Source organism: Colossoma macropomum, unplaced genomic scaffold, assembly GCF_904425465.1.
Source record: "Colossoma macropomum unplaced genomic scaffold, Colossoma_macropomum, whole genome shotgun sequence".
In the NCBI taxonomy this organism is placed as follows: domain Eukaryota; kingdom Metazoa; phylum Chordata; class Actinopteri; order Characiformes; family Serrasalmidae; genus Colossoma; species Colossoma macropomum.
Window position 1 is genome coordinate 20,820,846 of NW_023494797.1, and position 15,850 is coordinate 20,836,695.

The 15,850-nt window shown below is 41.1% G+C and overlaps 1 protein-coding gene across 1 annotated transcript in view; it reads right to left on the reverse strand.

Annotated features, from left to right (window-relative positions):
* The window catches only part of cmtm4 (CKLF-like MARVEL transmembrane domain containing 4), a 40,401-nt gene that overhangs the window by 17,371 nt on the left and 7,180 nt on the right, over nt 1–15,850 (reverse strand). The window lies entirely within an intron of this gene.

Genomic DNA, 15,850 nt, shown 5'->3' on the forward strand with positions numbered 1-15,850 from the left:
TATGTCAAAAACTGAAAAACGTAAAAAATGGAGATACAAGGTTTTCTTGTGACAACAACGTTACATAAAGTGTATTTGATACATTGTAATTCCTCAATACTGGTTTTGTAATTTGTTTAATTTTTCTATGTTCACTTTTGCAAAGTTAGTGTTGCTGCCAAACATTTGCTCTGCAGTGAACAAATCCGAGCGTCCACCGCAGAACCTGAACATTCTTTTGTGGTCTTCGGCTCCTGTTTCTCTCCGGTCCCGTCCCTGAAGTTCTCTCAGGTTTTAGCGCGCAGCAGTTGCTCCTCCAGAGCCGATGCATTTTCCACATGCCTCTGAGAGGGCCGCTGTGTTTTTTTGGAGTCGTGCAGGGTTCAGCCGTGTTTTCCTGCCTCGTTCTCCAGCCGACCGCAGCGGGGGAAGAATCCTGAGGCTAAAGTGCTTTTGCTATTTAGGTGTTACGCTGCCTCGGCTCTGCGGAGCGAAAAACCTCAGACAGATTACAGGTTGGAGCGCTCGGAGACAGAACCGCCGCCACAGAACATTCCAGGAGCCGGAGCCTTCTGAGCCGGCACGCACCGGAGAGTCAGGAGAACTTCATCATTACGTCTAGTAATAATCATATTTAAATCATAACTACTGTTCCTGGCTTCCATTCCCATAACAACAACAACAATAACAGTAATCATAATAGTTGACCATGATGTTAATTAGCTGAGCTCATTTGCTAACATTCTGTATTTTTACTGGCTTGTAATCTGTGTGTATAATTGTAGGCATTAAAAGTGTTTAATTTGGCTCTAAATTTGTTTGCATTTAAAAGACACAGCCATCATTACACAGCCATACCCTCCTGTCATGTAACTGACCTCAAAACAATTCCAAAATGATTCTTTATGCAACGACTGATTATAGAATCTCAAATTTCACAACAGGTCAGTTCCAGTCACTGTAATATTATCTTAAAAACTATATATATTTATACACTGATCAGGCATAACATTCTGACCACCTCCTTGTTTCTACACTCATTGTCCATTTTATCAGCTCCACTTACTATATAGGTGCACTTTGTAGTTCTACAATTACAGACTGTAGTCCATCTGTTTCTCTGATACTTTGTTAGCCCCCTTTTACCCTGTTCTTTAGTGGTCAGGACCCCCCATGGACCCTCACAGAGCAGGTACTATTTGGGTGGTGGGTCATTCTCAGCACTGCAGTAACACTGATGTGGTGGTGGTGTGTTAGTGTGTGTTGTGCTGGTCTGAGTGGATCAGACAGCAGTGCTGCTGGAGTTGTTAAACACTGTGTCCACTCACTGTCCACTCTATTAGACACTCCTACCTTGTCAGTCCACCTTGTAGATGTAAAGTCAGAGACGACAGCTCATCTGCTGCTGCACAGTTTGTGCTGGTCATCCTCTAGTCCTTCATCAGTGGTCACACGACGCTGCCCACAGGACGCTGTTGGCTGGATATTTTTGGTTGGTGGACTATTCTCAGTCCAGCAGTGACACTGAGGTGTTTAAAAACTCCAGCAGCACTGCTGTGTCTGATCCACTCAGACCAGCACAACACACACTAACACACCACCACCATGTCAGTGTTACTGCAGGGCTGAGAATGATCCACCACCCAAGTTGTGAAATTTGAGATTCTATAATTAGTTGCTGCATAGCAAACACACAAGCTACAGAACACACAAGCTACAGTCTCTAACTCTACACCAGCAAGGGTTTCTAATAAAGTGGCCAGGATGCATATTATAGTACATCATTATAATAAGAAGCTGTAACAGAGTCTGGTGGAACTGGCCTGGATAACACACAGCTGTTCTAAATAAAGACTGTGGTGCATGTGCGAGTCCTCAGAAACGAAGGAGCGAGATAGAGAGACCGAGGAGCCGTGATCACAGAGCTGCTGATGGAATGTGAGAAAACATCCTGTCAGTTTATTCAAACCATCCACAACTTCAGCAATAAAAGCTTCTGCAGCTTCCTCCTCATCTGAGAGCAGATCAGAGGAGCCTCACACAAACACACATCTTTCCTTTCTTACAGATACGTTTGAGCTGATCACTAATTATATAGTCAATCACAGATAGTTTCCATATATCGCAACTGTCAAACAACTTGGTCGATTTAAGTGTCTGAAAAACAGGCCGGCTACAATCTACAAAATACGTCAATTTACCAGCAAATCTAATGAGTAACGTTATGCATGTTGTAATCAGTCCTGATATGTCTGGCTTTAAAACTTGTGTAGCAGTGCAAGGGAGATATGCCAACACCAAGAACTACCAAACCATACCAAAAACCACCAACCCATACTTAGAACTACCAAACCACACCAAGAACTACCAAACCATACCAAAAACCACCAACCCATACTTAGAACTACCAAACCACACTTAGAACTACCAAACCACACCGAGAACTACCAAACCATACCAAAAACCACCAACCCATACTTAGAACTACCAAACCACACTTAGAACTACCAAACCACACCAAGAACTACCAAACCATACCAAGAACTACCAAACCATACCAAAAACCACCAACCCATACTTAGAACTACCAAACCACACCGAGAACTACCAAACCATACCAAAAACCACCAACCCATACTTAGAACTACCAAACCACACCAAGAACCACCAAACCATACCAAAAACCACCAACCCATACCAAGAACTACCAAACCACACCAAGAACTACCAAACCATACCAAAAACCACCAACCCATACTTAGAACTACCAAACCACACTTAGAACTACCAAACCACACCAAGAACTACCAAACCATACCAAAAACCACCAACCCATACTTAGAACTACCAAACCACACCAAGAACTACCAAACCACACCAAGAACTACCAAACCATACCAAGAACTACCAAACCATACCAAAAACCACCAACCCATACTTAGAACTACCAAACCACACCGAGAACTACCAAACCATACCAAAAACCACCAACCCATACTTAGAACTACCAAACCACACCAAGAACCACCAAACCATACCAAAAACCACCAACCCATACTTAGAACTACCAAACCACACCAAGAACTACCAAACCATACCAAAAACCACCAACCCATACCTAGAACTACCAAGTCATACCAAGGACTATCAATCTCTACCAAAAACCTCCAAACCATATCAAGAACTGCCAAACCACACCAAGAACTACCAAACCACAACAAGAACTACCAAATCACACCAAGAACTACCAAACCATATCAAGAACTACCAAATCACACCAAGAACTGCCAAACCATACCAGGAACCACCAACCAACACCTTGGACTACGAAACCATACCAAAAAGTACCAAACCACACCAATCATTACCCACCATACCAAGAACTACCAATCTCTACCAAAAACCCCCCAAACCATGCCAAGAACCCCCAAACCATACCTAGAACTACCAAGTCATACCAAAAACTACCAAACCACACCAAGAACTACCAATCTCTACCAAAAACCTCCAAACCATGCCAAGAACTACCAAACCACACTAAAAACTGCCAAACCTCTTCAGCAACTACGAAACAGTACCAAAAACACCCAAATCATACCAAAACTACCTCATACACATTCAAAACTCTTCATTTTGTGGACATTTTATTGCAAAGAATAATCAAAAATGTGCTACAGATGTAAAGAAATATATGTAAGTTGTATTTGTTGACATTTGTTGTTCTACTTTGTGGTAAAAAATAAAGTTTATAGAGTTAAAATTCACCCCTCAACTTCAAATGCAAGTGTTGAATTCAGTGTCTATGGTGATCATCCATACACTACAGACACAGCACATGGAGATCAGGCTGAAAAAACTGGAGAATTAATTCAACTGTGTGTTATTTAATAAGGCAGATCTCATCAGTCGTATGAATGCACTGAGCTGCACATCGTCTCACTTTCCACAAAGAAACCTGCAGTGTGTGCAGTCGATATTCAGATGAAGACATGCAGAGGCTTACAAAGAACTAGTTTTGCAGCTTCACTGAAGGTTTGTTTAATGTTTAACGTTTAATGTCATAACATGATCATAAAACCACCAACATAATCACCGTGCACTGTTTCGCCTTTAAAGCAGAGCTCACCCCATATTGTAGCATTTCTGCATAATTCAGAGAGGTTTGGTGTGAAATGGTTCAGATGTCTTTACAGTGGTGGTGATAGGAACCAGGGGTCGCCATGACTACAACACAGATATAGACATTTTATTTACTATCCAGAACCACCAGTGAACCTACACGAGTCTTCTGAGTTTATATGGAATGTTGATGATGGAAAATAGTGGAAAATCTGAAATAATAAGTTTTCTTTGGGGACTATTTTGCCTCACAGCACCCTGCATATTATGTATCCCTCCACCATGAATGGAGTTTAAGTTCTCTAAACTATCATAAAACAGTGTCTCAGTCATCAGGCAGTGAATTCATAACCATTTCATGTAGTAACTTTCTGTGAGGGAGCTTTTAGAGGTGGACGTCTGGTTCCTATCACCACCACTGTGAACAGTTCTGACTGTAATTTTGAAAAGTCTCTGAAGTTTCCCTTGCAGTCCTATTAAAGAGTAACACTGTGGATTTGCTTCTGTGAGGCACTAAAAACAGACGGTGAGAATAAAAAGTGTCTGAAATGTAGCTCGAGTCAGATTTTGTTCAAGAGCTACGACAACATCAGCAGATTCACAGGGAGGATTCAAAAGGTTCTCCATGGCAACAAGCGCAGAATATGCAAATTACATATCAACATCTAACATTACATACAGGAAGGTTTGTATCTAATGATACTAACCACACAACCAAAACACACAAATCATTTCTGCTTTATTATGATGCCACTTTATAACAATATAACAAAACATTAGGTCACACAGAGGTCACTGATTAACCAGGGGGCGACGATGGCACCCCTTTCCACAAAATTTCACATTTCTGTCCTCTAAAAACGAAAAGCCGGTGGGCCAAGTGGTCACTCACCTAGGATATTTTTTTGCTTTGTCATTTTTAAAGGGCAGTTCCAACAATTTTTTAAAATTCCTGCATGATTAATTGATTAAGATATAAACAGAGTCATTCAGAGTGGTTTGGTGTAAAATGAGAAACTTACCGAGTCAGCACTGTTCACAGTGGTGGTGATAGGAACCAGACATCCACCTCTAAAAGCTCCCTCACAGAAAGTTCCTACATGAAATGGTTATGAATTCACTGCCTGATGACTGAGACACTGTTTTATGATAGTTTAGAGAACTTAAACTCCATTCATGGTGGAGGGATACATGCAGGGTGCTGTGAGGCAAAATAGTCCCCAAAGAAAACTTATTATTTCAGATTTCCACTATTTTCCATCATCAACATTCCATATAAACTCAGAAGACTCGTGTAGGTTCACTGGTGGTTCTGGATAGTAAATAAAATGTCTATATTTGTGTTGTAGTCATGGCGACCCCTGGTTCCTATCAGCACCACTGTAAAGACATCTGAACCATTTCACACCAAACCTCTCTGAATCTCTCTGATTACACCTCACACACTGAATTATGGGGGAATTTTGAAAAATGAGTGGAATTTCCCTTTAGCAAACTTGTTTGTTTAGACAGGACAAACTGCATCCAATCATATTTTGTCTGACTTTGTTAACTGTGACAGCTAATGTGGAGGTGCGGAGACTGTGGTGGTCCGCCTGCTCACAGATGCTGTTCTATTGGCTGATGTTTGCTAATATCACTGTATGAAACAATATCTTAAATAAAATAAGGTGTAAATCAGCTGGTGTTACTCTGCAGATCACATGATGTCAGGGCGGATCACCTCAGCAGGGGGACCACTGTGGCCACCAGAACAGCAACATTTTAAAGGCAAGAATTAAGCATTAAATAAAAACTATTATATTAAATGTTAATTACATGAACTGGAATAGAGCATTTCCTGAAGAAAACGCAGCGGTTGCGTAGTTTAAGCGATTTGAGAACAGTTGCTAAGGCGTTGCCAGGCGGTTACTATAGTGTTTAACATGATTGCTAGGATGTTGCTAAGTAGTTGCTGTTTTATTCCAGGTGGTTGCTATGGTATTTCCTGGAGGTTGCTAAGGTGTTGCTAGATGGTTGCCAAGATGTTGCTAGGCGGGTGTCATGGTGTACCAGTGGTTACTAAGGTGTAGCTAGGTGGTAACTAAATTTGTGATTTAAGGAAGACTGTACGAAAACTGTACATTGGATCAAAAAGCTGTACACAAGCACAAAATTCCCGATCAGACCAAACATTCCGGAGTTGGAATGCTGTCCATATTTAAAAAACTGCAGGAGTTAGCAGACAAAAATCCAGCAGAAAAATAAGAAAAAAAAAATCAATAAACAACAGTGTTGCACATTGCATTGCACAATCACTAATAATAATAATAATAATAATAATAATGATAATAATAATAATGTGCTGTTCGCTGGTACGGAGCGGTCAGGACTGACTTTTTTCTCCACTCTTTTGTCTTGTTACACAGCAGATGGTCAACACTGAGACCGGACTCCAAGTAGCCATTAACGCGAGCAGCTTGATGTTAATCCCTCAGCTGGAGGAGGAGGGGGGAGACGGAGGGGGGGAGATGGGGTTTCTGACACAATCATTACTTACACACTTGCTGAACACGGCCGGTCTGCGTCTGTGTGTCTGACACCTGCTGTCTGCAGGCTGAAGTCTGGCCTGTGACCTGCTGGACACGTTACCTCATCATCCCCCCAGAGACCCTCTCTGTTTCTCTCTGGCGCTGAACCGCTAAACTGCTCATTTTCACTTCATGTACGACCTACGTTCATCTGATTAGCACCGTCCGGTTTAGGGTGGTGGGTTAAGTACAGTCATATGCGAAAGTTTGGGCACCCGGTCAAATTCCACACTGTTGTTGATTTTCTGAGTCACACATCCTCTACAGAGACACACTACTGCACATTTTACTACACAGTTACTGTTTATTTACTGACTTTAACTCTAAAAATAAACATAAATTGTGGCATTTGCAAATGTTTCTATGGTATATTTTATTTAAGATGCTGATCCTGCAGCACTAATTCATGCATTGTCTGTCTGTTTTATATGTCAACAGTGATATGAAAACCTTAAAGTTCGGTCATTTTGGAGACGTTTTTATACAAATCACATGAAAAAAATGCTTTTGAAAACACAACATTTTTTATTTTTTATTTTAAATACACCTAAAATAGGTGTTTGATGTGTGTATACATGATTTCAAAGCGTACCGTTCACTCCCCAGTACATACAGTCCATATTTGAAAACTAAACCGCAGAAAGAGCCCGTTCGGAATTTATCATAGCTGTGATGTCACAGCCAAAAACGAACAGTTTGTATCATATTTCAGGTCGGACTGCTTTTTTAATGAGGCAGCCAATCAGAACAGAGCTCATTTACATATAACAGTCTTAAAGGTAGAGTAAAAAAGCAGCCTGTTTAATGTTAAGGGGATAAAGAGAGGTTGGAAAAATGAATTATGAATTTTTGGTATAGATGAACCTCAGGGGCACATGAGAAACATAGGATATGGGCTTTTTGTGTAAATGAATACCAAAAGGAGCTCATATCTATATAAATATTAGAATAACCTCACTCAGCTGGGTAACATGGTGATATGATATCATTACTGTGATAAATTACATCACAAAATTTGTTTCTGAGCTCCCTGCAGGCACTGTGAGTACTTGTGTAAACAACTGCATGCCTGATAAAGCACTGTCGAGTTAAAACCGCTTAGCAAGTAGCTGATTGGATGTCATTTCCATTATGATTTTATCTTATTTTTGGTTTAAAATTTCATTTTTTTTATTAGGTTGAATAAAAGTAAAAATTGCTGTACTTATAGTACATAATCTTTTAGCATTTTTAGATGTGTATCACGTCATTAACGTCAGATGTAACTCACTCACTCATGTTTAGCAGACTGAAGACTCTCCAAAAGGGGGTGCTGTTAGCACTATAATAGCCTCTGGTGCTTTATAAAGCAGTGCTGTATCAGTGTGTCCTTGATTTAAAATTAGGCACTGCTGTGTTGCTGGTGCACTGTGACGTGTATTGCGTATCGTGAAGAAGTACTGGAATAATACATTTCTGCCATACCACCCCTAAACCACGCCCCGCCCGCCTCTGTTCTGCTTCTGAAAGGTAAATGAACCGTCCAGGCTTTTTTCTCGAATAAACTGATTTACTCTGGAGGTTCCTGTACATTCTCCACCCTTAACGAGTTTCTGAGAGCAGCCAGAGAAGCACAACACAGAATACAGCATCCCTGCAGCACACACAGACACACACACACACAGACACACAGACACACACACACACACACACACACAGACACACACACACACAGACACACACACACACACACACACACACACACACAGACACACAGACACACACACACACACACACACAGACACACACACACACACACACGCTCTCACACAGAGAAGCATCTGGAAAACTCATTTAACTCCACACACATTAAACAGAGTTACTACAATAATATTTAACTTTCCCTTATTAAAACATTTATTATAAACGTCTTTGAATTCAAGGCCAATCTTGATACATGTGCACTGATACATTAGTCCGTTACACCATTAAAGCAATACACCATTACAACATTACACCACAACATCAAGCATACCACTGTGGTATTACACCATCACAGCCTTACAACATTACAGCACTACACCATTACAGCACTACAGTATTACACCATCACAGCACTACACCATTACAGCACTACAGTATTACACCATCACAGCACTACACCATTACAGCACTACAGTATTACACCATCACAGCACTACACCATTACAGCACTACAGTATTACACCATCACAGCACTACACCATTACAGCACTACAGTATTACACCATCACAGCACTACAACATTACAGCACTGCAGTATTACACCATCACAGCACTACACCATTACAGCAGTACAGTATTACACCATCACAGCACTACACCATTACAGCACTACAGTATTACACCATCACAGCATTACACCTTTACAGAACTGCCATAATAAACCATTACACAACATTACAGTCATTACTTGAGTACATTACAGTATTACTACATTACAACACTACACTACTACACCTTTACAGTACTACACCATTACAGCACTACAGTATTACAGAATCACAGCACTACAACATTAAAGCACTGCAGTATTACACCATCACAGCACTACACCTTTACAGAACTGCCATAATAAACCATTACACAACATTACAGTCATTACTTGAGTACATTACAGTATTACTACATTACAACACTACACTACTACACCTTTACAGTACTACACCATTACAGCACTACAGTATTACAGAATCACAGCACTACACCTTTACAGAACTGCCATAATAAACCATTACACAACATTACAGTCATTACTTGAGTACATTACAGTATTACTACATTACAACACTACACTACTACACCTTTACAGTACTACACCATTACAGCACTACAGTATTACACCATCACAGCACTACACCATTACAGCACTGCAATATTACACCATCACAGCACTACAACATTACACACTACAGTATTACACCATCACAGCACTACAACATTACAGCACTGCAGTATTACACCATCACAGCACTCCATTACAGCACTGCAATATTACACCATCACAGCACTACAACATTACAGCACTGCAGTATTACACCATCACAGCACTACACCATTACAGCACTACAGTATTACACCATCACAGCACTACAACATTACAGCACTGCAGTATTACACCATCACAGCACTACAACATTACAGCACTACAGTATTACACCATCACAGCACTACAACATTACAGCACTACAGTATTACACCATCACAGCACTACAACATTATAGCACTACAGTATTACACCATCACAGCACTACAACATTACAGCACTGCAGTATTACACCATCACTGCACTACAACAGTGCAGCACTGCGGTATTACACCATCACAGCACTACAACATTACAGCACTGCAGTATTACACCATCACAGCACTACAACATTACAGCACTGCAGTATTACACCATCACAGCACTACAATAGTGCAGCACTGCAGTATTACAAAATCACAGCATTACAACATTACAGCACTGCAGTATTACACCATCACAGCACTACAACATTATAGCACTACAGTATTACACCATCACAGCACTACAACATTACAGCACTGCAGTATTACACCATCACAGCACTACAACATTACAGCCCTGCAGTATTACACCATCACAGCACTACAACATTACAGCACTGCAGTATTACACCATCACAGCACTACAACAGTGCAGCACTGCAGTATTACACCATCACAGCACTACAACATTACAGCACTGCAGTATTACACCATCACAGCACTACAATAGTGCAGCACTGCAGTATTACACCATCACAGCATTACAACATTACAGCACTGCAGTATTACACCATCACAGCACTACAACATTATAGCACTACAGTATTACACCATCACAGCACTACAACATTACAGCACTGCAGTATTACACCATCACAGCATTACAACATTACAGCACTGCAGTATTACACCATCACAGCACTACAACATTATAGCACTACAGTATTACACCATCACAGCATTACAACATTACAGCACTGCAGTATTACACCATCACAGCACTACAACATTACAGCACTGCACCTAGCTAACTGTTGTCACTCAGACATTCACACACTCACTCACTCAGCCACTCACTCAGTCAGCCACTCACTCAATTACTCAGTTACTCAATCACTCAGTCAGTCAGTCAGTCAGTCTTTTACTCACTCAGTGGAAATCCTACTCAAACAGAAAGCCTGGCTGAAGCAGGATGGGGCAGCAGGGTGGGGAGTCTGCCCCGTGGGTAACTGAAAGTCAGTCTGGTGACCAGACCAGTTTGGCAACAGAGGGAAAAAAAGCAGCAGATGGGCGTGTTGTGGTTTACACACTTACAGGGAGTTAAAGAACAGCGAGGAAACCTCCTCACGCAGGAGACTTAAAACTGCCTGATCAAAAACACTGCAGGAGTTTAAACGTCCTGGATAATACGACAAAACTTATCATTATAGTGATAAATTATATGAAATTGTCACATATTATACTGTGGATGCTGTCAGTACTTCTACAACACTGAGCAACTGCGCGTCCTGTTCAGTGCAGTGCAGCATGTAAAACATTGAATAAAAACAATGTACACTCATAGTATTCAATAGTATTATAATGTGGAACTACTGGTTCTATTTTCATCTGTTCCAACTTAAATTAAACTTCAGAGAAACGAATTATTGTGACATTTTCCACTGGTGAAAATGCTTCTATTTTGTATTCCTTTCTAATTTAGTACAAAACTGCTAAATGATATCATCAGCATAACAATTTGAGTGAAAAATAGAATTGTTTACATTTTAACATGTAACAATTTTAATTTAATAATCTGAATTGATAGCATTTCGATAACATTACAATCGTGCTGCCACCATTTTGGTAGCAACATCAAGTTCACTCAGCAGTGCTGTGGCTGTTTGTAATGAGATAAAGCAATAACTGATGGATCACTTTTTTAAAGCATATTAACTGATATATTTGAGTGCACTGTCTTGATTTTATTTGATTTGTTGTTGTAGTGATAGCAAACGAAAGCTGAAATCTAAACGGCTCAGATTTTCCGCTGTGTTACTAGCACCCCATCCTAAACCTCATACTAGCTCACTAAATAGTGTGTGAAAATAGTGCATATCTCATTAGAAGTGCACTCATTAGTGCAGTAGGTGAAGTACGGAAGTGTGTGGTTTGGGACGCGGCGTTAGATCAGCCAGTGAGCTGCATTCAACAGCTGCTCTGCTGTGCTGCTCGTTAGCTGCTCATTAAACCCCTCCAAGAGGAAGTTTGAGAGGTTTGTTGATTGAGAAGCGTTTATTGAGGTAAATTAATCATTTATTGGGGTAAACTTATGTATTTATTGCGGTAAATTGATGCGTTTATTTAGTTAAGCTGATGTTGCTTCCTATTCACCAACTTTCATAACTCATTCTACGTTTAAGGCGCCTCAGTGTAACTGCAGCAAATTCAAATGAGAAGCTGGTGAATCAGAAGCTTCAGCTTTATTTCTGTGTATTTCTGTTTATTATTTAAGAGTTTTGGCAGTTTTGGTGCCACTTTTATTAGTTTTTATAAAATACCCCACACTGGAATGTTCTGAACTCTGGAGATGTGCAGGTCATACGGATCCACCAATCGGCTGATCACTCCTCGTAGTATTTTCTGCGGACTCATCTAAAGCGTCCACATATCTGTTCATGTTTTTGTGGTCATTCTGGTCTGTTTTGTTGGTGTTTATCCTCCTGCAGGGCTGTATCTGCAGTATGACGAGACAAGCTCATCATCATCATCGTTACAGCTCACCTACCAACATGGAGACACAGAAAAAATGTATGTACATAGTTTTTTGTTCTATGTGGCTGTATTGTTGACTGACTGGCTACATTTAGGGTAAGTTGGGGGGGGATTAGACTTTCTGTCAAAGTACCACTTAAATTCATACAGTACATTTTAACCATACTGTATGGATTAATGGATTATGGATTTCAGCCACGCCGTCGTCATAAACCTCACAGTTACTGACAGACTGAGACGGCTAATGCTAACAGAACTCTCAGTGAAAGTTTGTATTCTAAACACAGTTTCACCAAATCAGTAATCAAACAGTAACTGCAGATTAGCCTTTATCCCTAGCAGGATGATTTCTGGACATAACGAGGGTCAGTCAGCGTTAGCAGCAGGTCTGCAGATGGACAGCGGAAGCTCCACTTCACACAGATCACACAGAAAAACTCTGCTCTCCGGCTCAGAGAGGTTGTGGTAAATCATCCACCAGCGGCTGCTGAGGCTCAACACAGGAAACATGAAGCCATAAATAAATAACTACAAAAACATTCACACAACTGTGGGCGCGCCAGCCTGCGCCGCTCACCAAACAGCACACAAAACAGCAGCGCTAACAACAGCATGACGTCGTTTTATTATCATAAATTAATTCTGACTCGAAGCTCACTGAGACGAGTGGAGAGACAGTGTGGAAAGTGCTGATTCTGAACTTTTAATCTGTCCCACATTCGTGTCTGTGAGTAGAAGAGAAGGCATTTCATTATGATCTGAATTTGACAATGACAGTATGTAATTCATTATTAGGGCTGGGACCAGTTACTGACTTATTAATACCAGCCATGAAATGTAAAAGCATTCTGCACTTTGGTTCTCCTTATTTTCACACGGCAGTGAGTGAATGTCACTCCACAGAGACGACAACAGAAAATGTATTTTTCATGCTTAATAAAGTTTACTGCAGTGGCCTCCAGCTCTGGTCCTGGAGATCCACCTTCCTGCAGAGTTTAGTACCAACTTGGTTCCAATAAGATGCCCCGCCCCCTTACTTAACTCTAACCTTACGTTCATACCGGCAGCAAATTTTTGCCTCGTCACCCAAAACGCTGGTCGCTCATCGCCTGTGGGCGTTCTGAGCTCGAGCGGACTGTTGGTTGCAATGGTTTCACTGATGCCAAACACAAATCAGAGGCGTAGGCGCTAGATATAAAATCGCTGGTATGAAAACGCTTGTGTGGTTATTCTTATTTAATCCCTGTGTCTGTGCAGTCAGTATGTGAGGAAAACAGTATTTGGTCTTTTTACTGCCTATTTGTGACAAACACACCGCTGCCATTATTCCACCTGTAGTAGGAACCATTCTCTAGGAACCAAAAATGGAGCGCACCGTTTCAAAGTGGTGGAGATAAAGCGTGTACTACGCTGCTCAATGCTCAATTCCTATTGGTAATCGCCACATTGTTTCGCTCCTTATTTGCATGAAGTAAAACTCCGCACAACTTTGTCGCATCACTGACTCCGCCCACTTCGCATCGCCAAGGTTTTTGCCGCCTTCTGTCGCCAGAAATCGCCAGCTCTTATTGAAAATGAATGACCTCCGGCTGCTTTGTCGCATCGCTGCCAGTGTGAATGCAGGGTAATACAGCTGATCCAGCCAATCAGGGACTTGGGAAGAGGTTATTTAGCTGGAGCAGGTGTGGCAGAGTGTGGTTGGACCAAACTCGTCAAACGGATATTTACAGATTTAACGCACCGCAAACTTCACATCAGGTCCAATGCATTTTTTCACACAAGAGGACACAAGAAGGCTGTAAGGTGGTATAATGTGTTTTAAAACAGTTCCATAATTGTCTCGTTTATTTTGTTTGTTTTATTACATTTGTCTTCATACTTGAATACCTGAATAATACAAACCTCAACACAAAGAAAATTGGGACAGTGTGTGAAAAGCCAACAACAACAGAAAGCAGTGATCTGTATATTCCATTTTACCTGTATTACATAGAAAACATGATATTTGATCTTTTTCTACATGAACTTTGCTGTTTTTTTGTAAATATTTGCACATTCCAAAAAATGTTTACCTCTGAGTTAACATCAGCTTTTAGCAACGCTTAATGATCGTTTGGGGACTGAAGATAAAAACTGATCCAGCTTTGAAAGTGAAAGTTTTTGCCATTCTTCTGTATTACAAGTCTTCAGCTGCACAACCGTATGTGCAAAAAAATTAAGTTGATAAAACATAAACATCTTTTTATTTTAAAAACAGGTCAAAGTAGATCAACAAATCAAGAGTTTCTGTTTCTTTATTTGCATTCCACCTAATATCCTAATTTTTTGAAACTGGGTTTGTACATAGAAATTAGGGTTTAAACTCATTTATCTTGACCTGGCAGTCTGGCACGCCTCCACACAGGCTGTGTCTCAACCGCACACTACTGTACTACACACTGTGCTGAAAACAGTAAAGGCGTCAGTGGTGGTGCACTAATGTGACGAGCTATTTAGAGCAGTATTTGCGGTTTGAGACGCAGCCGCACATCTGAATATATCTTTAATGGATGGAATGCATTAAGAGTGAGACTCAACCAGACAATTTAACGTCCAGTCGAGCAAACCAACCGGACAACGGAGCTCAAAACCTGACCTGGCGACTCTGAGTGTGACTGCAGCCCGACAGTCAAAGGATTCATAGATTACGGAGCTGATCGTGAGCAGCAGCTCTACTTAACAGCACCGGAGAGGCTTCAGCGCCAACACACACCGACTCACTCTGACTCTATTCATACCTTATCATTTGTTTCAGTGCCGTATCAGAGACACCAGGCGGCTCAGAGTGACGATATCTGACCTTCCACTAACGCGCTAATGCAAATATCTCAGCTGTGCGATAAGACGTGGTGGCGGCACACAGAGAGTTTAAACACGTTCAGCAGCTCAGACACGGCACAGCGCGGCTCACTCAGCTGTTTAAATGCAGAAGCTGGTCTTAGATCTGTTCTCCAGCGTTTTAACGAAGGATATCCACCTTCTTGTTCCACAAACAATCTCTTAATCATTGAATTCAGGTGTTTCATTCAGTCTCATTACCACAGGTGAATGAAATCAAGCACCTAGCCATGCAGTCTGCCTTTACAAACATTGGTAAATGAGTGGGTTGCTCTAAAGAGCTCACTGTATTCGAGCGTGGTGCTGTAATAAGATGCCACCGTTGCAACAAGTCAGTTCACAAAATTTCTTCCCACCTAGATATTCCACAATCAACTCAAGTGGAAGCGTTTAGGAACCACAGCAGCTCAGGCACGAAGTGTCAGACCACATAAAGTTACAGAGCAGGTCGCCGAGTGCTGAGGAGCATAGAGCACAGAAGTCTCCAAGCCTCCTCTGGCATCAACATCAGCACAAACACATTA